Raw genomic sequence first — 26,998 nt, forward strand, 5'->3', positions numbered from 1 at the left:
CCCGATATTGTAGTTTCTCCTCCGCAGCATGTTACGTGTGTTGAGCCTGTCTTGAAATAATAACCAACCGAACACTTTGATCTTCATGGTGCATTTTGACTTCTAGAGGCGCCCGAATGCAGGGTGTGTCGGTGCATCTTGGAAGAAGTTGTTGTATTAGTCTTTCGGTCTGAACTCCATGACACCCCAGATATAATGCCAGACATCAGTCGAAGATGATGAGGGGGATAGCCTGGTCGATGCCTCTTGTATTTCTTGCACCTCTTGTAGGGAAAGTGGTGACAAAGGTAGATGGAAGGTTTCATGCAGAGTAGTGGTGGCCCAGAATTCAGCGACCAACACATCTTCATGGATGGCAAACGAGAACACACGTGGATGCGAGGTCTCCAAGACGTCATGAGACCAAAGATATTTCCAGAGCAAAGTAGTTTTTACCATCCACCACTTGCATGCGAGAGATCCCTCTGAAGATAGGCGATAATTTGAGAACATCCCTCCACCAAAAGGACCCCATTGGATCCACAACATGTGGCACTTGATCTATATATTAGTTGTCCCACAACAGATTGACCCAAGGCATGTCGTGTTTGTTGAAGAACTTGTGGAGAAATTTTAGCAGGAGGGCCTCATTATGGATTTTGATGTTAATCACACTCAACCCACCTTTGCTCTTGGGCTTACACACCATATCCCAGGCTGCCAAAGAATTACATTTGTCACCCTGTTCGGTTTTCTTCGTCCAGAGGTAGCATCGTTGAATCTTATCCAATATCTCAATTAATCTGGGGGGATTTGAGGGTGCAGGTGACAAATGCGTTTAACCATGAGAGCTTCCCCCGTACGACATCATGGCTATGGTCGAACTAAGGTGACGCTCCATTTTGCAAACCAAGGGCATAAATTCTTGTATTGTTGGTCTTGTCATGCCGAGGGGGAGACCAAGATATGTAAACGACATCGTACCAACAGTGCATCCAAAGATCCTGGCCAAGTTGGCAGCCAAGTTTGCGTCAAGATTTATCGGCATCAGAGTGGACTTGTGGAGTTAATCTTGAGGCCAATGGAGGATGCATAGTTAGAGAGAATTTGCTTAACCAAGATTGCTTGATGAGGGCAGGCGGGCAAAACAAGCAGTGTGTCGTCCGCATATTGAATGACGGGGTAATCTGTCTTACCGTTGCATGGGAAGGGTAGGTCGATTTGCCCTTGTCTGAAGGCATCATTAATCGTTGCCTGGAGAAGTTCTGTCGCAAGGACAAAAATGAGGGGGGACAAGGGATCCCCTTGTCTCACTCTACACCGACGTTGAAATTGTCAGTCGGGGACGCCATTAAGGAGTATAGAAGAGCGACCCGAGGAGAAGAGGCACTTGATCCAAGAAATCCATTAGTCATTAAACCCCATATGGTGCATAATGTTTATCATTGGCTCATTGGCTATGGTGTCAAATGCTTTGGCAAAGTCAAGCTTAAGTAACATGATCTCTCTACCCGAGTTTTGGCATTGATGTAAGTATTGGTAGGCCCAGGCGAGACAATCTTGTATGGTTCATCCCTTAATGAACCCATATTGGTTACGGTGGATCAACTTTAGAATGGTACCTTGCAATCTATCTGCTAATAACTTCGTGATCATCTTAAGACAACAGTTTAACAAGGTTATGGGTCTGTAATCATTAACTATATATGGTGAGTTGACCTTGGTATGAGAGTAATGAGCCCATCATTGATACTGGTGATGTCTAGCGTGCCTTCATAGAATTGCGAGCACAAGGCGTAAAAATCATGCCTGATGATGGGCCAACAAGCTTTCAAAAAAGCCCCACTGAAGCCATCCGGGCCAGGAGCACGGTCGGGCGGCATGTCTTTAACCACACCATCAATTTCGTCTTGTGTGAAAGGTGTGGTGAGATGATCAAGGTTATCGGTGCGCTGGATAATGGCAGGGAGATCAAACTTCATTTCTAACAGAGATACAACACCTAGGCGGCTTTTGTATGTGAGGTAAAGAAGAGCTTCTTTGGCTGGGTGGTCTTCAATTAGTGAACCATCATCACTCTGGAAGGTTGCAATATTATTCTTGCGGTATCTTTCTGTAGCCACCGGTTGAAAGAATTTAGTGTTCTCGTTGCCGAATTTGATCCATCGTATAGTGCATCTTTTTTTTCCAATAAAGCTTCTGGTATTTGAGCAGTCTCAACAGGTGTGACTTGAGGATACATCTGAAGTTTGCTTCGGGAATTGTCAGGTTTCTTTTGTTCTCAAGTTCGTCCAAATCAGCAAGAACTGCATTGCAATTTGAAATTGCTACGGAGAGGCGAGAGATGTTCTTACTCCATGTCTTGAGAGCGTGTCACAGTGGTTTAAATTTACAACAAAGCATAGTGGATGCATTATCAGATTGGATTGGCCTATCCCACATTGTCTGAACCACGTCCATAAAACCTAGGTGAAGGATCCAGTAAGACTCAAATCGAAATAGCTTGCTGCGGTGTATTCTTGTCTTGATGGAGATGACACAAGGTATGTGATTAGATACTGGCTTACCAAGCGGTTTAACCAGGGTTTTAGGGTATGCATTGGTCCAGTGGAGTGAGGTGAGAAACCAGTCAATTTGTTCAAGGAGGGGATCGATCTGCATATTGCTCCAAGTGTACAATCTTCCTTGTACTGGGAGCTCAATAAGTTGTTGTTTATGAATAATGTCATTGAACGTAAGCATGTCATGTGTATTCCCACCTGGTTTATTACGATTATCTGGCGCCCTTATATAATTAAAATCGCCGAGAAGAAGCCAATCGTGCCCATTAGGAATGTGAACATCATACAACCAATGAGTGAACGCATCCTGCTCAACCCCAGCGCATGGCCCATAAACATTTGCTAACGTCCAGTTTTGAGTGGATTATGTGTTGACGAAGTTGACCACTAACACAAAAATGTCAGGTGAAACTACCGTGCCAGAGAAAATGGAGCTTTTCCAAATTGTAAGCAACCCACCCGATGAACCACGTGATGGAACAAATGCAAAGCGATCAAATTGTCCAGCGCAACAAGTTTTTAATGAAAGCAAAAGTGACATCGGACATTTTAGTCTCCTAAAGACAAACGATGGCACAACCACTTGAAATAATTGCATTATTAAGGGCTAGCTGCTTCTTCTCTGAATTAAGACCTCGAATGTTCCATGAAAGCATGTTCCAGCAGCTCAAAAGTGGCATATGAAGATACGAAGATTACGCTATGTTGGAGGAGAGATCTTCTCCCTGCTCTTCCATAGGGGATGCACCTGAAGAGGGCTCTGGCGCAGCAGTGGGTTCAGCTAATAGGGCTTCAGCAGTCAGTTCAAATTCTGGTATCGCGCACCTGTTAATTCCAATGGACTGCAGAGTGGCGACTAGAGTTGGAGATGGTATCTCGACTGCAGTTTGAGCGGCATTGCTGGAGGAGCCAATGGAGGGAATGACTCTGTGTTTGACTTTGGAACTGGGCCTCCGAGTGTCAGAGAGAGGAGGCACCTTAAACCCATCGTACTTGTTTGAATGCAGGTTGCATCTAACTTCAGTAGTGGAGATATGAGCGATAGTTCTGGCACGTCTGGTACGCGTCCTAGTATGTGCTTGAGGAGCCAAGACCTCCGGCTGTGTCATCACATGAGGGGCTTGATGATCAATCAATGTTGTTGGTTCTATGTTGCTGGCCTCATTGACACTGTCAGAAGATAACTCTTCCATGATCACCAAAGAAGGAGCTAGGTGGATACTAAAGCTCATCTGTTGTGAGAAATTAAAACTAGTGGAGTCATGTGTGACCAAAACAGAGAGCTCTGCAATGTTGTTTCTCAGTCCATATCCTTCCCTCCATGGTCCAAACGATGCAATCAGCGGGCTAAGAGCTTGTAAGATATAGTTGTTCAGGTTCTTACGGGGGATTGGTTCATTCAACAGTATGTAGAGGAGCTCATTGACTTGTGCAGATAAACCAATCCTGACCCTGGCTGTGCACATCCAGAGAGATAGCCAAAGACTCAGAACTCAGGGAAGGGTCCATAACAGCAACCTGGAGATCTGGCACAAGATTTAGTTCAGACTATGTGGAGCTGGAGCTGTCAGAGAGTGTGATGGAGTCATTCCAGGCCTGAAAAGCATTGTCAGTTAAGTTGTCTTCAGGAACAAGACCATCTTGCACTATCAGTCGTTGGGCAGCCAGCCAGGCTTGGTAGTTGACGAGGTGGGGTGGCATATGAGGAAGCTGGGGGAAGCAGGTGCTGGTAATGCCCCCAACCTGCATTAGCATTGCCTTGTTGTGCTGGAGCTACATTTCCAGCACCACCATTGTTTCCTGCAGGGGAGCACCATTCTGGACTAACCAATTGTGAACTTGTTGTTGGTAAAGCTACTCAGCAGTGAGCTCAGGGCCAAACTGAGGATGGGGATTACCATCCGGCGGTGGCTGTTCTTCTCCAGCGGGAGGGACCTTAGGGAGCAGTCCATTCCAGTCGTTACTACGGAGGATTGTCACCTGCACTGTCCAGTAGTCACGAGCACCTCCAAGTTGCCAAACAACAAAGCTTTTAGGGATCAAGCAAAGGTGAATGACTCGAACTTTGAGAAGGATAAAGTGATGATCCCGCCATGGGTTGTACCAGGAGACCAAGGATCCATAACCCCCAAGCACATTGTTGATGTAATAATCAGTTTGATAGGCATAAGGAAAACCGAACAACATCAGCCAGACTTCTGGTCCAAAAGAGGTGGTGCGCCTATTTAGAGCCTCATTGTGTGGAACAAAAGTGATCAACAAATACTCTTCTTCAAGCTCAAGCGGAGTGGCCACGGTAGTATCTATCATGAAGGAGTCAACAAATCCAAAAATCCCAATACCAAAAGGATGGTCACTGACCTCTGTAGTGAACAACTGAGCTTCGGGGAGGAGAGCGACGATCTGGTTGCGGATGATTGTGCGGCGGTGAAGAGGCACATAATGGCTGGTTTCGGTGATGGCCAAGAAGTCATGATTCAGGGGGGCGATGGGGCCGACCACCATGCCACTATGCACTAGACGGTCCGCCGAGCCCGGCTCGACGGCAAACCCCGGCGGGAGCAAGGGCACTGGATTTAGTGGATAGTTTGCCATTGACGCGGAGCAAGGTGGAGGGGATGGAGATGGTGGCAATGGAGGTTGTGGCGATGGGATGGTGCAGAGTAGAGTCTTTTGGGTTTTTGAGGCATAAGCCAAAGTATGAATGGGGGAGGGGTGTGGCAAAGTTTCCTTCAGTACCCATTTCCATTTCTTTTGGAACTGTAGCTTGCGACAAGATTTCTCCACGTGTCCATAGAATCCATAGGCGGAGCATAGGACGGCTTTCCTTGCATTACCATTTACAAGATGTGGTGTTTTGGAATGCCCCAAAATTCCGAATGAATTGATCGTAGTCGCCTGATTTGACTCGTGCGGAGAGGGCTGGGAAAGGAGAGCACGCTTGTGACAATCCACCAATTTATGATCGGGCCCGGAACAGTTAATGCAAATGAGGCGTGCTTGGTAGTTGTTCTTGCAATGCCCCCATTTAAGGCATCTGGAGCAAAGAGTGGCTCAATTAGTGGCAAGAGCATTGATTTCCTCCAACGGATAATTTGCTTGAGCTAAATCAGCCTTATGCTTTGCACTAAGAACATGGGGCCACAAGTCATGGGGTGTGGCGTATCAGAAGGCAGAGTTTAAAAAACATGACGATAGCGGGGGGTAAGGAATATTCAAAGGGCACTTAAATTTCCCAAGTAATAGGCATTCAATGGCCATATCTTCCTCAGACTTCTCTTGGGCCAAAAAATGATTCATTAATGCGAGACGATCAATGGGTTGTGCGGTAACCTTGCCTACTGAGGTTGCGGGGGAAAAGATCCAAATTGAATTTGAATATTTTGCTTCTGGGAAGACCCTGATGAAGTTGAAGCCTCATAATCATTTTTGTTAGAGAAATTCCATTGATCCAGCTTGACGAGATCAAATTTGCTCAACTCCTTTAAGGAAGAATGATCCATGGGTTTACCCTTACTCAAAAAGTTCAAAGATGTAGTCAATGCCATAGGCTTACGATCCAAGATCTCAACCAACTCTTGATCAACATGCTAATGTGAATCAAAATTAGCTTTGGCAAAGCGACCGTTGAATAGATGAAACTGGCACACAAAGTCCAGCCAAACCCGATCCTTTAGCCCATGTATAAAGTGCCCCACTTTGTTGTTGGTCGCAGAAAAACAGAATGACGGGATGTAATTGAAACCACATTGAAACCCGAACAAATCCCTCCAATGCACCATTGCAACGCAACCCCAATCAAATTAATCGTGAGGGGAAAGGAGGCCGAAGAGAAAGTGACCACCAAAAAGAACTCCTTGGTGTCCCGAGAGGGAGAGAAGTGCACCGTTGATCCAAAATTTCTTCTCACCTAATCTGCCAGGGCAAGGCCTGGAGCAAAGTCCCAATGGAGTAGGCTTTCCATAGAGGATGAAGCTAGAGATCACCATAGGTGGTGGAGAGCAGGTGGGAGGGAGGGGGAGGGGGAGGAGAGGTGGGAGAGAACCATATCGATCATCACATGTAATTTAGTCATAGAACAAGTACTTAAGGCACAAGATGATTTGCTCAATGAGTTGAATAGTAAGAAGGTTTGGCCCCACCGATACATTTTTTCTGGCTCCATGAAGTTTAGACTAGCGGATTTATATTTCATTGCGATCATTCGATTAAGGTGGAATGTGGAATTATGCGTGAACGAATGGCAGATAGACCCTCCTACACTGGTCTGCGCAAGCCTCATCGAAACCTTACGAAACTTGATTTTGTGTGTGGGTTGGGGGGGGGGGGGCATCAAGCCGGGTTTCGGCCTCCACTGCCCATTCTGCTCTTGCTCGTATCTTCTGCACACAACCTTGCCACCCCGTTCATATTCGGTGCTTATGTCGCGATTGACATGCATTTCTATAAACGAGCGCCCACGCCCGTATCATTTGCTTCTAGCCTTGTGTAATGTGCCAACCCATCTTTAGGCCCCGAGCAGGAACACATTTCGGTTTTGTGAAGCTTCTAGAAACCTCCCAACTTGTTTTTTATTTTTTTTCCTTTTTGTTTTTTCTGGACGAGGTCTTTGTCCGGTTTTTTGGTTTTTTTTCTTTTTTTCCATTGCCTTTTTTCCTTTCCTTATTATGTTTTTTTATAATATGCCTACTCTTTTTCAAATTTTAAATCTTTTTTCAAAATTTGCAAACTTTTTAAGTTTTGCAAATTTTGTTTTCAACTCTTTTGAACTTTTTGTACAATTTTTAGGATTTGTTTTCACAATTTGTTTTTTAAATGTTATGGACATTTTTCAAATTCATTAACCTTTGTCCAATTTTTGTGAGCATTTTAAAAAAAGGCAATATTTTTCTTAAAGGGTGAAGTATTTTATAATTTGCTATTTTTGTTAAATTTTTGAAACTTTTCCAACTTATGAACTTTTTCAAAATTCAGAAACTTTCAACTTCATGGATTTTTTTTCAATGATAAACGGTCATCTGGTTTTTCTAACTTTTTGAAAACTGTCCTTTTCAAATTCGTGGATTTTTATTTATTTTTGAATGCACGAATTATTATTGTAATAGTGTATATATAAATCAATGGTGGAGTTAGTACATACAATACCAAACAGTGAATCTTGCGAGCGAGAGGGCGAAGAGGTAACTAGGCCGAGGCCCATGACCATTTCCCACGCTTGAAGCACCTGTCTCCATCGCCTCTCCCTGTCCGCAGCGACTATTTCTCGCCTTCAGCGAACCCGTAGGAAAACTATTAAGGTAAAAAGGAGAACATGAGAAAGGGGAGAACCAAGATCAATGCATGATCTACAGGGAGTTCAGGCGTGCTGCTAGCCACCCCCTCGAGCTGTTTTTTTTCTTCTCTATTTTCTTTTTTTCTTTTCTTTTCTTTTTTCTTCTCCTTTTTCTCATTCTTTTCATTCCTTTTTTTGGTTTTCTTTGTTCTTTTGGTTTTTAGTCTCCACTTTTTGTTTGGTTTTCTTTTCCCTTTTCCCTTTTTTTGTTTTATTTTTATTTTGTTTCATTTTTGTTTTTTCAAATACTTGTTCAACATTTTTCAAACACTTGTTCAATATTTTTTAAATACTTGCTTAACATTTTTTATATACATGATCAATATTTTTTCAATAATTGTTCATTTTTTCAAATACTCATTCAACATTTTTTAATTCTTTAGGCACCGAGTAGGAGCATGTTTCAGTTTGGTGAAGCTTCTTAAAACCTCCCAACTCGTTTTTTCTTTATTTGTTTTTGTTTTTTCTGGACCAGGTCTTTGTCTATTTTTTGTTTTTCCCTTTTTCCATTTTGTCTTCTTTCCTATCCTTATTATTTCTATTTTTTATAATGCATCTACTTTTTTCAAATTTTTAAACTTTTTTCAAAATTTGTAAACTTTTTAAGTTTTTAAGTTTTGTTTTATATTATTTTAAACTTTTTGTACAAATTATTATGAATTGTTTTCACAATTTGTTTTTTAACTGTTATGGCCATTTTTCAAATTCCTTAACCTTTGTTCAATTTCGGTGAGCATTTTTAAAAGACTGGCAATATTTTCCCTAAGGGATGAAGTAGTTTAGAATTTGCATTTTTTGTTAAAATTTTGGAACTTTACCAATTTATGAACTTTTTTCAAAATTTGGAAAATTTCAAATCGCTGGAAATTTTTATTTTTAATAATAAACGGTCAACCAGTTTTTCAAATTTGTAAAAAATGCCTTTTTTCAATTTTGTGAATTTTTATTTATTTTTGAATCCACAAATTGCTATTGTAATAATCTATATAAAAATCAATGGTGTCATTAGTACAAACAGTAAAAAACAGTAAATTTAGCGGCCGAGAGGGTGAAGAGGTAATTGGGCGAAGGCCCACGACCCTTTTCCGCGCCTAAAGCACCAGTCTCCATCGCCTCTCCCTCTCCGTGGTGAATATTTCTCGCCTTCATCGAGCCCGTAGGAAAATTATTAAGGTAAGGGTGCGTTCGAAGTGCAGGAAAAGTTATAGGAATCGGATCCTACAGGATTTTCTGCACTTGGTGCGTTTGGGTTGAAGGAAAGTTCTACAGCAAAATGGAGGAAAGGTTTTTATTCCTGCAGTTCACAGGTTTCACGGGAAAAAGAAAATCTACTCTGAGCTCTTGTTTTCGTGGAAGCTCGAGGCAAAGGTGTTGGCTGGGTGAATAAAAAAAATCGATGCATGACTATCAAGGACAATAAAATATTCATAGCGTACTAATACTACTACTATTCCATTCCATTGCTTTTCAGACCTGTGGTTTGCACTGTACACCTACATTCACTTCCTGTAGTTTTTCCCATTACTTTGCTTTGCTTTCCTCCAGTCCGAACACAGCCTAAAAGAAGAACACGAGAGAAGGGAGAACCAGGGATCTATCCATGATCTTTAGGGAGTTCAGGCACGCTTCTAGCCACCCCGTCAAGCCAGTTTTTTTTTCTTTATTTTCTTTTATTTCTTTTCTTTTTCTTCTCCTTTTTCTCATTCTTTCTCATTCTTTTTTTGGTTTTCTTTGTTCTTTTGGTCTTTATTCTCCACTTTTTGTTTGGTTTTCTTTTCCCTTTTTCCTTTTTCCGGTTTTTTTAATTTTTTTTATTTTTTTATTTTTTGTTTTTCAAATACTTGTTCAACATTTTTCAAACACCTATTAAACATTTTTTAAATACTTGTTCAACATTTTTTACATACATGATCACGTTTTTTTCAAAGATTTGTTCAACATTTTTTCAAATACTTGTTCATTTTTCAAATACCCTTCAACATTTTTTAATACCTATTCAACATTTTTCAAATACTTGTTAAACATTTTTAATACTTATTCAACATTTTCAAATTTCTGTTCAACATTTTGCAAATACTCGTTCAACATTTTTTAATACTTATTCAACACTTTTCAAATACTTGTTCAACATATTTAATACTTATTCACCATTTACAAATATTTGTTCAACATTTTTCAAATACTCGTTCAATATTTTTTAATACTTATTCAACATTTTTCAAATACTTGTTCAACATTTTTTAATAATTATTCAACATTCTCCAAAAACCATTTGTAGAGTTTATTTGTAATGTATATATTAAAATATTTTAAAGGACACGAAATATAACAAGAAAAGGAAATAGAAAACAGGCTGTGGCGTGCTTGCGTGTGGGCCGACCAATATTGCTTGCCCCCTTCAGAGAGTCGGGAGTTACACTCGATGAAGGTGAGGAATAGGGAGAATATTACAACTCCCCTCTCTTTGTGTGTGTATCCCCGACATGCGGGCTCCGTTATCCTTTTCGGATGCTACGAGAGTCATCCATGAATATTAGAGGTTTTTCAGCTAAAATAAAATCACCAGAGATGCGGCCAAATATGTGAAGAAACAGGGAAATGTTATGCCAAGATCCTTGCTAAGGCCAGAGTTGCTGACGTTGGTCATTTTACTGGTTTGAAACCCACGCCTGTCCTTGCCAAATTCTTACCACAGGAATGTATATATATATATATCATCCATGATCCCTGCTTTTATTTAGTTCTTGCCATGTATAAACAAATCAAGTAGTGATTTGTGATAGTTAATACTTTTTGCCATGTTTTTTTGCTGCAAGGAAATATATATATATATATATATATATATATATATAGGGAAAATACATCCTACCATATAGTGGTAGTTACCTCCACCCCTGTTGCCGTCTGATCTGACCCAAACGTGGCATGATGATTAACGGGTTTGGGTGGAGTAATTTTCTCTCCACCCGATAAATCAACCAGTAATATTGTTCCGATTTTTATGCATGGCTACGGTATAACAACCTCACATCCAACAATAAAGCTAGTTTTAAAATCTGGTCGCCGGCGTGCAACCCATCTCATCGGGACTCACCAGATTTTATTCGCCGGCCGCCGCCTAAATCCATACCCGATTGGATCTGGAGCATGGATGCATGATACTACAAGGTACTCATTCTGGGACGGGATCGGAGACACTTTTTGATTGGATTCTTATCTAATCAGAATTCTTTGCAATTTACAACCATGCTACCTACTCCGTATGCCCCAGTCCCTTTGCTTGCATGTGAGCAGCAGCTGAAGATCCAGACGTGATGACGGAAATCAAGGCTGCTGGCAAGCTAATCACGCCACCACAAACGTAGGAAGCCCATCGTCGCATTGGCCGTTCGGTCGTATTCGCCGACGATTTGTCTGTCCGTCCGCAAAAAAAAAAAATGGCGCCATTGCAGCCGTCATCGATGGGCCGGCGACTCCTGCATCGATTCTATTTCTAGAATACGCAGCTCTCCTGCGTTTATTTCAAAAAACATTCTATTTCTAGAACGTGCCCAGGCTATAACTACCTGTGACAGCACCGTCCATGGAAATTTGCAAAGTTCTTATGTTATACTAGATCAGCGTATGTACATGCATGAGCATGCACCTCCACGAGTCCAAGAAGCTAGCTAGCACATACACTTTGCTTTTCTAGCGTGTATATATGGTTACTTGAAGATGTATATACTTTTTTAGGAGAAAGATGTATATACTTTTAATGCAAAAAAATTGCTAATTGGCGTGCAAAACTCGTCAGTTGCCATACTCCTAATTTTGGTACACTCCTAACTTGGATATACTCCATACTTTTTTTTGTGGGAACATACTCCATACTTCTTTTTGAGATACCCCATACTACATACTACGTACATCATAATTTTTCATACATATACTACTTTTTTGCGAAAAACAAACATACTACTTTCATTATTAAATACCATATACTCCAAATTTTCTTATGAAAGGCCATATACTTTATACTTTTTAAAAAGTAATATACTCCATACTATATACTCCATTTTTAAGCACAGATACAACATCAATGCATGGCCATAAACATTAGCAATGGGATAAAAGGAGTGCATGTGCGCAAGAGTATTAGACCTACAAACATATACAACATGCTTCCACTACTATAGTCCGAACAATTAGCGTCTCGCCATGGATATATATATACACACATACTCTAGTAATATACATATAAATTCACACTCATAATCACAAAGATACTATTTCCCAGTAATATACAACATTATATTATATTTCCATACAATATGCAGAGTACTACATATTACTCCCTCCGTCCGGAAATACTTATCGAAAAATGCATAAAAATGAATGTATCTAGAACTAAAATACATCTAGATACATCCATTCTTCCGACGAGTATTTCCGGACAGAGGGAGTATTTTGCAACTTGTATACTACAAGCTATATACTCTAGTCCGAAGTGTAAAAGTATATGCAGCACCTGTCACGCTAGCATGTCTCGATTCGTTTGGAATGCCAAGAAGATAGCAGTTTGTTGAAACTAACCCACACCGTACCAACTAATTAGACTCTACTTGGTTGGCTGCTATCGGACTTTCCCCCACATTCACTAACCCGTTTGGTTGGAGATAACTAGGGACACGTGGAGGGCAAGCACCTAGGTGGTAACTACCACTGCTTGTAGTAAAAATTTGTCCTATATATATATCAATTTGTCCTGCATTTTAACGTGATTCCTCCTGTTTTTTATGCATTCTTTTTTTGAAAGGTCCAGAAAAATTGTTGGCTTGATCCAGATTTAGCAGAAAGCAACGGAAGAACAACATGGTGAAGATTCAAAGATCAAAGAAAAAAAAACAGCAACCCTAATAGCTGCACAACGACCCTACACTCACAAGGCGAAACTCCATCCACCCATGGCAAGACAACGCAGCTCCGACCTCGACAGAGAGCTATGAAGAAACGACACAAGGTTGGTGTAGCGGAAGATCACCGAACGGACCACCCGTCGCACGTCATTGTACACCACCCGGGGCCTCACTGGCGTAGCTTCGACTTCATAGCAACAAAACAGCCGAGGCAATCACACAGACACGTCGGAGAAGAGTCGACTACCACTACCGATGCCATGCCTCCGACCTCGCTCATCCTCGTCATTGTTGCCATAGAAGCCACCATGCACGTCCAGCCCGTAGGAACCACCAATGGGATCCATATCTTCAAGATGGTGCCCTACAGAGGGGAAAAGACGCTGGAGATGAAGCCACCGCCCAACCCTGCAACAGGATCTTGGCTTTCGCCCGAAAATCTTGATCCGGGAGTAGAGGTTGTGTGGATCCCTGACGGTGCTTTCAAGAAGGATAACGACGCCCACGGGCATCGTCGCCGCCGGCTGGCAAGCACCAGCCAGGTTTTCACCCGGAGCAACCACTCCCACGTAGCCGGCCGAGACCGACAGGTACCTCAACTGGACCGTGCACCCCAATGCAGCGAGCACGTCAACGCTGCGCAGGGCCACCATCTTCATTCTGATTCTATGGATTTATAGATTCTTGCTTACACTGTCACTGAGAATGATCAGGCTAAGAAGTTTTTCCTTGGAGGCATGTCACTTGACAACACAAAGGTTATTATTGAAAAATGTGTGGAAATTCGGGACCAATTAGAACTAAAATCATATGAGCTGTTCATAGTTGCATCATCTCACTTGTGTACCTATACTGAAGTAACATGGCGCTGACGATGGGTGCATCAAAAAGTAATTCTGTTTAAATCACTTATTACATTACTCTTTTACCTGCTCCCTAGTTGCATTGCATCTGATTGTTACATTACATTCAGTTGTAGTAGTTGCGTCATCTGATTTTGAATGATCGATATTGCTGTATACCTCTAGTCCTTTGGTGCCCCTGATCCGGGGATCCTATACGGCGCGTACCGCGCCCGCGAGCGCCGTGGCGCGTACCCCCGCCTCTCCTGCTGCTGTTTCTTTGGGCCGGCCCATTTCGGGGTTTAACCCCAACCGGTTTTGGGAAGGTTCTAGAACCTTCCCCGAACCGGGTTTTTATGTTTTTCTTTTGGTTTTTCTTTTCCTTTTTCTGTTTTCTTTTCATTTTTCTTTACTTTTATGTTTTCATTTTTATTCTTGCTTTTCAATTTCTGAAAATCTATTAATTCGCGGTTTGTTTCTAAAATCGTATTTTGTTGAATAATGAATGTTTTTCCAAAATCATGGTTTTATTTTTACTAAATCGTTACTCTTAAATCATGAACATTTTTTTGAAACTGAGAACATTTTTCAAAAACTCACGAACATTTTTTTCGAAATCATGAACAATGTTTTTAGAAATTTGTGAACATTCTCTTAAGTCATGAACATGTTTTTCAAATCATGAACAGTGTTTTGAAATAATGAACATTTTAAAATTAAAGACTACCTTTTCAAAATCATGAACATTTTTTTCAAATCCATGAACATTTTTAGAATTAGCGAACATTTTTTTGAATCGTGAACATTTTTTTGAATCGCAAACATTTTTTCCAAATTTGTGAACATTTTTCGAATTAGAGAACATTTGTTTGAATTTTTTCTAATTTTATGATTTTTTTGCAAATTCGTGAACATTTTTTGAATTCTAGAGCATTTTTATGTAATCATGTTTTACTTATTTTGTGAACATTTTTCAATTTAAAAAACATTTTTTTGAAATCATGAACATTGTTTTAAATGCATGAACATTTTTTAAATTTGTGAACATTTTTTGCCAAATTCATGATTTTTTTTTGAATTACCGAGCATCTTTTTGATATCCCGAATTATTGAAAAAAAGAAAAAAAAAGAAAAGGAGAAAAAAGAAAAATGAAACATCCACAAAAGAAACCACATATGGGCCGGCCCATAAGGGGAGCGTGGGGTGCGCGCCCGCTTCCTTCGCAACGCGTGCTGCGCCCTATAGGTGCTCCCCCCTGATCCTTGTCGCTGGTCCCTTGTTATCCCTGCCCTCGCACCCACCACTCAGGCCAGTGGTCTTCGGGTTGGGCTTTCTAGCCCGTGATGACCGCCTTGGTGTTGGGCCCCATGCTTCTGGAGGGTCTTGTGACCCCACGTTGTCAGCCTCTACACATAATCCCCATCTACTTATAATCCCCATCTTGTCTAAAAAAAACTTATAATCCCATCTACACATAATGTGTTTGCAGCATCTACACCTGCACTCCCCATACCGGCCCCAAATATCCGGGCTAAAAGCAACTTCAATGCAGGTACCCATTTCGTCCGCCGCCATTCGTTTGAGTCGGCGTGGACAAAAGTGCAGGCCCAACGCGCCGACCCATTCGTAAAACGCATCCGCGCGGACCCATTTGCGGCCCAAATTTACGGCACAAATGCGTCGATGCGAACGTGAAGCGGACGCTTCGCGCACCTTCTCGATGTCCGCCGCGTCCTCACCTGGCGGCCGCCTAACTACCGCAGTTAGCTTTATTAATGACGACCGCCCACCGTGGGCGCAAGCTTCAGCGATGCGGGTCGGCCTTTTTCAATCCGAGCGTGTGGTGGGGGGCCGTCCTTATCCGCTTCCAGATGCCCCGTCCCCATCTCATCACCCCCGTGCTCCCCCGTTGGCGACAAAGCCCCTAGCCACAACAATGGGCCTCTTCTCCGGAAAGGGCCCCCTTCCCTCCCCACGCGCTTTCCCCTTTGGTCGTCTTCCTGCCGTCCAAGGCAGTGGATCGCTGTCCCAGTCCACCATGCCAAGTGGCACTGGGAGCACCACCTCCCTCTCCCCTACCCCGACGTCACGCTGCCGCATAATTGGCACTTGGATCCGGAGAGGATCCCAGTGCTGGCGGCGCCGCAGTCGGCGAGGGCGCACGCGGAGGAGGTGCGGCACCGGCGGCAGCTGCTGACGCCAGAGCAGGGCCGCGACCCGGGCTACGACATCGACTACCCCGCTTGGGAGCGGTGGTTCGCCTTCGAGCACGAGGAGGCGCGGCATCCGTGACGTCTCACATGGCTCCCGCCGCCGTCCCTCGTCTTGCGCGACGAGGACCAGGTGGCGAAGGCCGCCTACCAGGCTACGCTGGCGGCTCTCCTCCGGGAGAGCGAGGAGGAGGAGGCGGCGTATGAGGCGCGCATGGTGGAGGCCATGGCGCTATCTGCGGCCGGCGATTGTGTTGTGCCGCCGCTGGCCCCGCCGTGGCCAACCAAAGCCGAGCCAGAGCCGACCCCCATCGAGCGCTACTCCTGGACCGAGGTAGTGTGCGAGTGGGTCAGCGCGCCACCGGTCCGGATTGGGACGACAGAGGCGCATGAGCATGCCTACATCGAACAATGGCGCCAGCGAAGGCTGGCCGAGGAGCGCAGTGAGGGCGAGTAACTCGAGCAGCTGGAGCGCGAGGTGGGTGTAGCAACTACTTTCCGAATATAAAATGCATGTATCACTTCTTTTAAAATTATTCTCAAAGCTATGTATGTTCCTTTAGGACTGTATCAAATAAATGCAGAACCATCTCTACAATAATCGTACTAGAACAAGTTGTAGAGAGTTCCAGAAATGAAGCCGTCAAATTGTTTTTCTATTCTCAAAACTGTACACATGGAGGCAACATTACTTCATTCTTCAGTTAAAGCAGTAAGACTTGAGGATCTGGAGAGCATACAAGTAATGTAATGTAAAATTATGTAAAAAGCTGATGTTGGGCAATAGCACTATGGCACCCTCAATCCAGTGTTGGCAAATCAGCAGTCAGTCAGGGTTTATATTTTTGCAGGAACACAGAGTATATATTGTCCATGTGTAGAAACCGATATAGGGATGTACTTGTCGCAGATTAAAATGTATAATTGACAGCACAAGCTTCCTTCCTTCATTAATTAGTTCTAATCAGGTAGGACAGCCTAGGGTTTCCTTTTGTACAAACAAACATAGATGGGGGGTGGGGGGGTTGGGGGTGCCGCCCGGCCTTGCTGGATCTGGAGAGCTGGAGCCGCCTTGGTGGAGAAGGCGGAGAAGAGGGGATAGGACGCATGAAGGATGGAGCCTAGTATTATGGTTTCCTTCAACATTGATTCGTGGAGGCAACGAAGATATGGGTGTGAGGTTTCCACTTACAGGTCAACATTACGTACATCAGGCTGGGGCTAATAGATTACGTCTTCGTGGCTGGCTCACGGGTCACTGTAAATACGTTTTGTACTGGGTTCATAACAGACTAGTACTTTTTCTAAACACATTGGATTTTCGTGCACATCTGACATCCACGAGCGTAGACTCAGATTACATAACCGATCCAACCCATAATTTTCACAAATCCAAAAATATCCAAGTGTGACCGAAGTCTGTGAGCAAATGGACCCCGAGCTCGACAAATAGATAATCTACTCGAGAAACAAATTTGTCAATGATGTTTAGGCTACTAGCATACTTATTGGATATTTATAGACCATCAGATTCATTTCAATCGTTGTTTAAACCGTTAATGGGTCCAAAGCCAATTACTTTTGTTTATGGACCATAATCATGACTGGACGTTAAATGGCCAAGAGACACAAAAGGCCTCATGTGGGCAAACAAACATCACGGGCTGCACATGGGCTCAAAGTATCAACAGGCTGAAACTATATTGGATGGCCCACATGTCCCTAATGGGCTGAATTCAGACAAACCATAATGGGTCGTGCGTACCCGGGCTGTAAATAGGCTATATGAAAACAAGACATTAACAGGCCTTGAATGGGCCGGCCCTCTAACTTTTGACCATGTCAAATGGGACTTAAGCATGCTTTAGACTGGGCCGGCCCTCTAACTTTTGACCAAGTCAAGTGGCCCTTAGTAGGCTTTAGACTGGGTCAGTCTTTTTAACCTAAATGGGCCACTATTAGGCTATACCACGTGTCGACGTTTCATAAGCGCATCCCGTCCATTGGAGAGATGACACCTGTCGCAACGCAGAGCTGACGTGTGGTTCTGTTGGCGAATGAGAATTTGACACGTGAATTTTTTTCATTGGTTGGGGCTGTTAACGGGTATCAGATCCAAATCCCGCACCTAATAGCTTAACGGTGACTACCATATGTCGGTTATCCTTGACAAAAACACTTTCATGACGCGACATTTATTATGAAGGAAGTGCACACTTCCGTGAGGATAAATGGATTATTGTCATTGAACACTCCCACGAAGGCACAAATATGACTATCTTGATTCTGTCATAAAATCATCACGAATGTATATGCATGACAGAAAACATGACCTACTATGACAAACACGTCTCATCATGTTTTTTTCATGGTTGTTGTGTTTAGGTGCACCGTGCGATGGTGGTGGGGTCTGATGTGCCTCTATCCCACCTATTTACTAGTTATCCCGCCTTGAGACCGACTAGTGATGGGCTTGGTGTAGAGACGTTTTCTTGTGTGTCTAGTACATGTGGTTCTCTCACATCTACCAGATACAGTCGGTTGTTTTTCGTGCGTCTGGTACATCCATGCCCTCAGGGTTGGCCGGACCGGCTCCTAGGACCAAGCAGAGGCACATGGTTGAGTCAACGATCACAAGCGGCACATATTCTGAGAGAGAGAGAGAGAGAGAGAGAGATGTCATAGGTTGGAGTGATTGGGTTGGGACGTGTATTTTCTGGGTCGCCGATGTTTCCTATTTTTTATTCACTTATGCCATTTTTCAAGTAAGAATGGGAGTTGGTTGGTTCCTTGATCGATTGTTTTCCATGTTGAGAAAGGGTGGGGGGAAGGAGGTCGGACCATTTAAACCGCTAACACTCCTTGAAAGTTAAATAAATAGGCACAAATAGTAGGAAATTTACTGCACCGGTCAAAATTTGTTATAAAATAGTTGTGTGAAGAACTGAGGTTTTAAGTAATCTATTAGAGTTACTCTAAACTAATGTAATCGATATATGTTTCGTTCGCTATATTTATTCACAGTTCCATGGATTTAGCTTTTAAGCAGTGATCCTAGTATAAATGAAAGCTTCAAGTGCACTTAGCAATCGCTATATTTATTAATAACTCTACAAAGTTTGCCTTTAAGCAGATTTTTATGAGACTAGACATATTTTTATCACTTCCAAACATAACTCTATTACTGCAGGATACAAAGTGCTCAATTGCTAAATGAAAGCTTCAAGTGCACTTGATATAGTAAATATCCATTGACGTTCTATACGACGATGCAAATCTTGCAGTTGCAGAAGCCGAAGAACAGACCATCACACCAATACCGTGTGACTTTATAATACCAACGATGTTGGCAATGATACAGACATTCAGACTTTATACAAAATGTCATCCTGTCGCGCTTAATATCACAGTTCTCTGTGCATCTCAAATATATTAAGGGTCAGAGCATAATAGTGGGACATCAATTGTAACAACATACCATGCTAAAACTATTGCATAATTGGTAACATGTATTATTCCTCCACGGCATAGAAACAATGTGCATCAACATCATATTTAAGAAAACTTCTAGTAATCCCATAAGAAACCTATTTCAGAAGAGCAAAAGCCAGAACATACCTGCAGTCATACTGCTTCCTAGCAACACAAGCATCACCATAAAACAAGCAGCGGCAGACCGTTTGTCCATCCTTGAATTCCACACCTGACGAGGCCCAAGGAACGGTATATAATGTCAAATGGATAAGGAACAAAGTATCTTATATATAGACTTAAAGGAAAATAAAGCTGCATCCAAAGGATATCTTGACCACATACCAGCAGGTGGTCCCCACTAAGGCTAAAGGGATAGATGATATCAAATGGATATGGTTCAACAAGCCATCTATAGACATCTTAAAAGGGACATAATGAAATGCATGCAAGAGATAACATGACCAAAGAAAAATCAATTGTAATTAATGACCAAGCATACAAAATAAAATTATGATGGATACTCTCATAAAAAATAGAAACATCAAACTTTAATTTTGTACATAAAAAAACTATAGATGTTCGATCCACTTTAAAGTTGTATCTCTATCTGCTACAAGGGAAGGGAAGGGAAGGGGTAGAATTTCTGTTGATGCATGCTTTCTCATGTTGTTGTACGGTACACAGAATGATGAACTTCCTGGATCCCCCTTGCAACTGCAAAAATAAGAAAAAAAGAATACAAACACAATATGTACCTTCAATATCAACGTACCACTTGACAAAGAAAATAGCTCATATATTTAACTAAGCGTCTGATATCCTATCTGCTTCGACCATTGTCTTCCCCATAAACAGTGTCTAGAAACTAAGATTAACATTTTCTGTAATTCTAATTTCATTCTGATAGTTCTTGTTCTAACACATTTGAATCTGAAATCATATCTGATGTTTCCGGAAGGAGATGAATGAATGCATTTATTTTGCCTTCTCAAATCTTTATTTAGTGCTGGGCCAAATTGTTGCTGGGACCCCAGGCCATGCTGGAGCGGATACCCTGGCCCCAGCTGATACCTGTGAATGTCATCCTTCATTTATTTATTATCCAAAATTAGTCCAAAAGAATCCATGCACTTTTTGTCATGGGTGTCACTCAGTAAATTTCACATGTAAAATTCATCCCAGTTGCAGATATCTCTGGTGGGCTAATGAGTTGTTCCTTGCACGAGCGCATCGACCTCTGATGTTATTCCTAGAGGATTTATAGCATGATGATAGTAGTATGCCTCACATATCCTGAATGTTTGTCGATAAAGCTTCTTTTCCAAACTGGATTTGATGAGGTGGAGCTCAAGGGCTATACACCAGATGTTGCAAGTGTTGTACTGATATTCGCAGAAATAATTTAGACCTTGTCCTCTTTTGGCGACTTGGAAATGACTAGATATTTCTCGCAATATAAATAAATAAAAGGAAAGGCAATGACTAGATCTGAATTCTGCAGGCTTCTCTAAAGACGCCAGCAATGGTGGTTGCTGGCTATTGGTTGCTACCTTAAGGTGTTGTATATCAGTTTGGTTGCTGGCTTCTCTGCTCGAAATATTGCAGGCTTCTCCAAAGACGTCAGTTTTTCTGCACTTCAAATTTAAAGGATGATCCTGATTGCAGACTTCAAACTCTGTCTGCAATTTCAATCAATTATAAAGACATGTATCTCACTCTAACGTTTCCCTATTTATGCATTTTTAGAATATAAAGAACATGTCTAGCCGCTTCTTGCTACAAAGCGGCTCTGCACTCTCTCAAGCTGAATGAATGCAATCAAATAGTATGCTATTTTAATGTCCTAGAGCACGCTGAAGCCAAGCAGAGACAAAAATTGCATCATTACTGAACAACCACATTTGCAAAATTCTATGTACCACTCCTCACAACATTCAGAATAGCAGCATAAGTTTTCACCGTAAACACAAGCCGAGAGAATTCACTGCAAAGCATTCATCAGATTAATCCAGTCAAATACCACATAAGTTTTCCTCATTAAGTTCTAAGCAGTTCCGCAGATAAAAAGGGAGAATTAAATACTGCGGATAACAATGATAGTATACAGAGTGCTATGAACCAACGCTTCACGAACAAGTTCCAATAGCTTAGTAACACAGTAGTTGAGAGTTTAGAGGAACATCTCATCCCGAAGAAACTGAAACCAGCTAGGCAAAAGGGTAGTACAGAGTTTGGATGAACATCTCATCCTTAAGATATTGAAACTACTCCTCGGCCTTGTCGTGTAGGCAGGCTCGAGACAGCCCCTTACGTCCTGCCCCTCCTTCTCAGTCTTACACCCCTTCTTGGACTTGTAGCAGGCGCTCATGAAGGTACTGGAAATAGTTCTCCCAGCAGTGCTCGTGCCACGCGTCGAGCACCCTCCAGAAGTCCTTCTCCTATGCTTGGAATATATGACCTGTTATTGGGAGATTAACGTGTAAACATCAAGGAAAGTGTAATCAGTATATATGCTCATCCCTCAAACACGTTCAATTGCTGTGAGCTAGTATTATGTTTACCTTGGTTGTCGCCAGAAACCACACTAGGTTGCTGGTTCTACAGCAATGGCTTGATAATGACAGGACAAGACAAATGTTATGAGACTGAATTTGACTTGAAAATATATGAACACTGTCAAACAGTTTTATGTTATGGAAATGTTTGGCTTGTGGTGACTGCCTAAATAATCGTTGACAGGATTCAGGTTGTCAAACAGTATGGGGTTCAAATATTCTCTGTCAAATATGATTTACAGTACCAATCACCTGTCCAAAGATTGTTCTATTTCTGTCAGTTGGGGACAACCAGATATATGCACGTGCTTTAACAGAGCAACATTTACTGAAACACAAATGGACCTGAGGCCTGAGCAATCCTCAACATACTGTCACTCCACTGCTCGTGAACTCCCCAATTGGCAAAAGTCGCGATAGTTTCTATGTCTCCACGGTTCACCAAACGGAGTTACTTAAGAGAGGATGGTAATATCATTGCCTGCTGCGTATCCAACTTAGGACAACCATCAATAATCATTATCTCCAAAATGGGGAGCCTATCAACTGCCAGGGATGTCAACTCTTGACAATATTCAATACAAATGTACTTTACAGCAGTCAGATAAGCCGGTGTCAGGAATTCATCAAGACTAAGTAATCGTCCGCACCAATGAATATTTAGTCTAGCAAGGGATGAGAATGCTACCATACCGCTGCTTCTTCTTGCTTCAGACACCCCGATAGATGTTTTTGACGTGAATGGCAGGATGTCTGCCTTTGTATTATAGAAGAAAGAAGTCATACAAAAACCGATAGATGTGAGGGAACAACAATTGATGTTCAGGGGCGGCTCGATCGGGATCGGTGTCCAGGTGGGATTCTGTCGGGCCGGGCCGGCAGTTCAGGGAAGTTCGGGAGCTGTCTTCGGGCCCTATATAGGGCTGCTGTGAGGGAGCTGTCTTCGGGCCCTATAGAAAAACCGAACGAGCCGCCCCTCCCCGACCCCCCTCCTCGCCGCTCCTCCCCAGCCTCCCTCCTCGCTGCTCCTTCCCTCGATTGTCGGCCTCCGCCGTGATTCGCCGCCAAAAATCCGCCGGATCCAGCGGCTCCCCTCCTTCTCCAGATCTTGGCCGACTGGATCGAGCTCCGCACCCTCCGTCTCCACCTCCTGGCCGACCGCCGGCGGACGCCGGCGCGAGGGAGCCCGCGTCGCCTAGAGGCGGCGAAGCCGCCATGGACTTCCAGAAGCCTCATCCTCCTTCCATACTCATCGCCCGACGCCTTGGCAGAGAAGATGACGGCCCCGGCGCAAGCTACGGCGAACGACGCGGCCAACGGAGCAACTCGGCGGAGGCAGCATCGGCGGCGCCTTCAAATCTAGCAAAGGTAAGATGAACTTCCTTCCTCTTCTTGCCTACCCCTTCAATCTTGCCTTACCTGACCTTCTTGATTCATGCAGATGAACTTCGCGCCCTATGCAAGACATGGATTGCAATGCAATTCCTCTCCTAACTCTCCATCAAATTGCTCTCAAGGTGGCCTGTCTACTGCTGGAAAAAGGTTGGCAGAACTTCTATCCAAGGTATGGTTGAACTTCCTGCCGTATGTTATCTTCTTGAAGCCATGTGAAGTTCTGGTAGTGTGTGAGCCTCAGTTCAGGCTACAAACATTAGAAAATCTGCCTGCATTCATATATAAAAAACCATGTGAAGTTCAACTACTAAGTGTGCTAGAGTTCAGGTTGATATGTACCTGGTTGTGTGAAAAAAAGGAAAATAAAACAAACATGTGATCACATGAAGGTCAGATTGGTATGAACTAGTGGTTCAACCATTCAAACTCATGAAGGTCAGGTTTTTAACTGTAGACAATATTTCCTCTTTGCACACAAGAAGTTCAGTATGTGGAGAGTGCTCAGTTCAGGTACAGAAAAAACAGTAGTGTAGACTTCAGAATGTGAGGTTCATTCTGTGGATAGTGCTCAGTTCAGGTACACAAGTACGGGTAGATGCTCAGCTCACTTCAGAGGGTGATACCTGTCGTAGAAAAAAATATGTACATGGACAACAGTTTTAGTTCAGGCTGCGAATAATGCTCAGTCCAGTTACACATGTATAGTCACATGTAACCCGTGTGCTAACACATTCGTTTCTTTTATGCCAGCAAGATAAGAGACGCAAAAAGAAGCTTAGAAATTCCCAGCAACAAGTACACAATACTAAGCCTGTACACGTTGCGCCACCCCCTCAATGGGTCACACCTCAAATGCACTATTGGTGTCAAAACCGGCGGATCTCGGGTAGGGGGTCCCGAACTGTGCGTCTAAGGCTGATGGTAACATGAGGCGGGGGGCACGATGTTTTACCCAGGTTCGGGCCCTCTCGATGGAGGTAATACCCTACTTCCTACTTGATTGATCTTGATGATATGAGTATTACAAGATTTGGTCTACCACGAGATCGTAGAGGCTAAACCCTAGAAGCTAGCCTATGGTTATGATTGTTGTCGTCCTACAGACTAGACCCTCCGGTTTATATAGACACCGGAGGGGGCTAGGGTTACACAGAGTCAGTTATAGAGAAGGATATCTACATATCCGAATTGCCAAGCTTGCCTTCCACGCAAAGGAGAGTCCCATCCGGACACGAGACGAAGTCTTCAATCTTGTATCTTCATAGTCCAACAGTCCGGCCAAAGTATATAGTCTGGCTGTCCGAGGACCCCTTAATCCAGGACTCCCTTAGTAGCCCCTGAACCAGGATTCAATGATGATGAGTCCGACGCGCAGATTGTCTTCGACATTGCAAGGCGGGTTCTTCTCCAAATTCTCCAGGGTACCTGTTGTAACGCGTAGTGTCCGGCTTCCCATTAATGTTGTACTCCTCGGCTTCTGTGCTTTAATAATGGCTATCTCCACGTGTCGAGCGAATGCGAGAAGTCGGGGCATTTTTACATTTGCCACCCTGACCATGTGAGTAAATCATCTATTTAAAGAGATGGGGATCCTCAGATCCAAATCACACCATCTCCTCCCAGTGAGTATCCATCAGAGCGCGTCCAGAAAAATCCATACCACTATGGCCGGCCGTCGTGGTTCCTCCTCTCGCTCCCGTAGCACTAGGCCAGGCGATTGGGAGAAATGTTCTATCCCCCATAGCCGATTAGTAGAGTTGCATACCAAGGGGTTTCTCCCTCCTGCGTACATGGTCCCTGTCCGAGCTGGACTAGCCACTTATAATGGTGGGGAGAAAGCGGAGAGTTCTCCAAAGCCATCCAAGGGGGAACGGGTATGCTTTGTCCCCTATTTGCTAAGGGGACTCGGATTTCCAATCCATCCTTTCCTCCGCGGGCTCCTGGAGATCTATGGCCTCCAGTTGCATAACTTTACCCTAGCCTCCATACTGCATATCGCAGGCTACGTTGCCTTCTGCGAGTTATTTTTGGGTTGCGAAGCTCATTTCGAGCTGTGGAAGAGGCTATTCTGCCTCGTACCCCGCACTCAGGAGGGGTCGGTATATCAAGTGGACGGAGCCGAAATATGGCGCATCGCCGGGACCGGATACCTATCCGGTACCCCGAAGAAGGCATCCGAAGACTGGCCTTCGGAGTGGTTCTACCTGGAGGACGTCCCTCTTCCGGACCCTATTCGGAAGGGACTTCCTGAGTTTGTAAACGCCCCGTTGAAGAAACGCCACAACTGGCGCCCCCGGAGCCCCCAGGAGGAAGATATCAGAGAGATCCTTTTCCTGATGAATAGGATAAAGACGCTGGCCAAATCAGGACTGACAATAATTGAGGTTATGTCCATATGTATAATGCGGGGAGCCACTTCAATATCGGGGGAAACCCATGTGGCACTTCAATGGAGAAGACGATGCCACCCGCTGCAGCCGTAAAGGTCCGGACTCCGCCGCCGCTCTGGCGAAGATACTGTCCGATTTGTACAAAGGAGAAGAAGAGGAGTTCATCCGTATCAAACCACGAGATGGATTCTCCATGTACAACCCCCCAACCTGGGTGAGCTGCTACCTTTTATTCCAATCTTTCCCGCATTCTTTAGCACAAATATTTACCTTGCCAATTCATAGCAGGAACTTCTAAAAGCTATGGGGGAGGTTCACAGCCCGTCTCCACAGCCAGAGGACCCCGACCGGGCCCTCGACCCCGGACTCGAAGAAGATCCAGACACATTTGTGGAGCTCGTCGACTGGACATTTTATCAGTTAAGCTGCGATGGTATGTTGGTGGCCATCATAGCTGATTATCCTGGCCTACTCCCTGTATCACATGTAAGTAAAACCGGAGTCCAAACTACCAAGAAGGATTCCCTCTTTGCGCCTTACCCACCGCACATGTATTGCGTTTTACAGGGAAGGCCATCGGGACGCCTTGCCGAACCCGCGGTGACTCACCAACAAGGGGCACCGAAGCCGGGTAGGCTTAAAAGGAAGGAGATCAGGACCGAGACGCCACTGCAAAGGTATGTTTAGAAACCTGCCGTGTAATTATCATCGTTAAAATATAACAATGTCCATCGTCTTCCGGCAGAAAAAGCGCTCGCTGGACTATATCCGGAGAGCCTGCCGGCCACGCCTCCACCAGCCGGACTCCGAGGCCGGACTCAAGGGCGAAGGTCAACGCGGGGACAATGCCGGACGATCCTCCTACAGAGGATGTGGATAGATTCTCCGCTACAAACTCCAAAGTGGAGAGCGCCATGAATCATAGGCGTCGACGGGCCACACTACGCGACCCTAATTTCTCTGAAGAGGCATTTAATACCTTCAACTCAGGAGACATGTACATCCGGGATGCTCAAGGTGGCCTCGCCAGAGCCACGGACCAGTACGTAATGGATATACGAGTAAGAAAATTTGATAAGTATGTATATCAGTTGCCCCTGAGACTTGAAACAGTTGGCACAACTAATTTAAGGATCCTCGTGTGCATAGGTTCTGACAGAGAAGAATACCCAGCTGTCTATAGAGCTGGAGGAGTGCAAAGCCCAACTGCGGTCCACAATTGCCGGAATGGAGGAGTCCATGAAGGCCCCATCTGTTAATACTTGTTTTGATCGAAAATAATGTAATGGCATGTACCAGTTAGTATTCGGCATGAATGCAAATCTAACAATAGATTCTGCAGACAATCCCGGAGGCAATCC

Source organism: Triticum aestivum, chromosome 6A (genome assembly GCF_018294505.1).
Source record: "Triticum aestivum cultivar Chinese Spring chromosome 6A, IWGSC CS RefSeq v2.1, whole genome shotgun sequence".
In the NCBI taxonomy this organism is placed as follows: Eukaryota; Viridiplantae; Streptophyta; class Magnoliopsida; order Poales; family Poaceae; genus Triticum; species Triticum aestivum.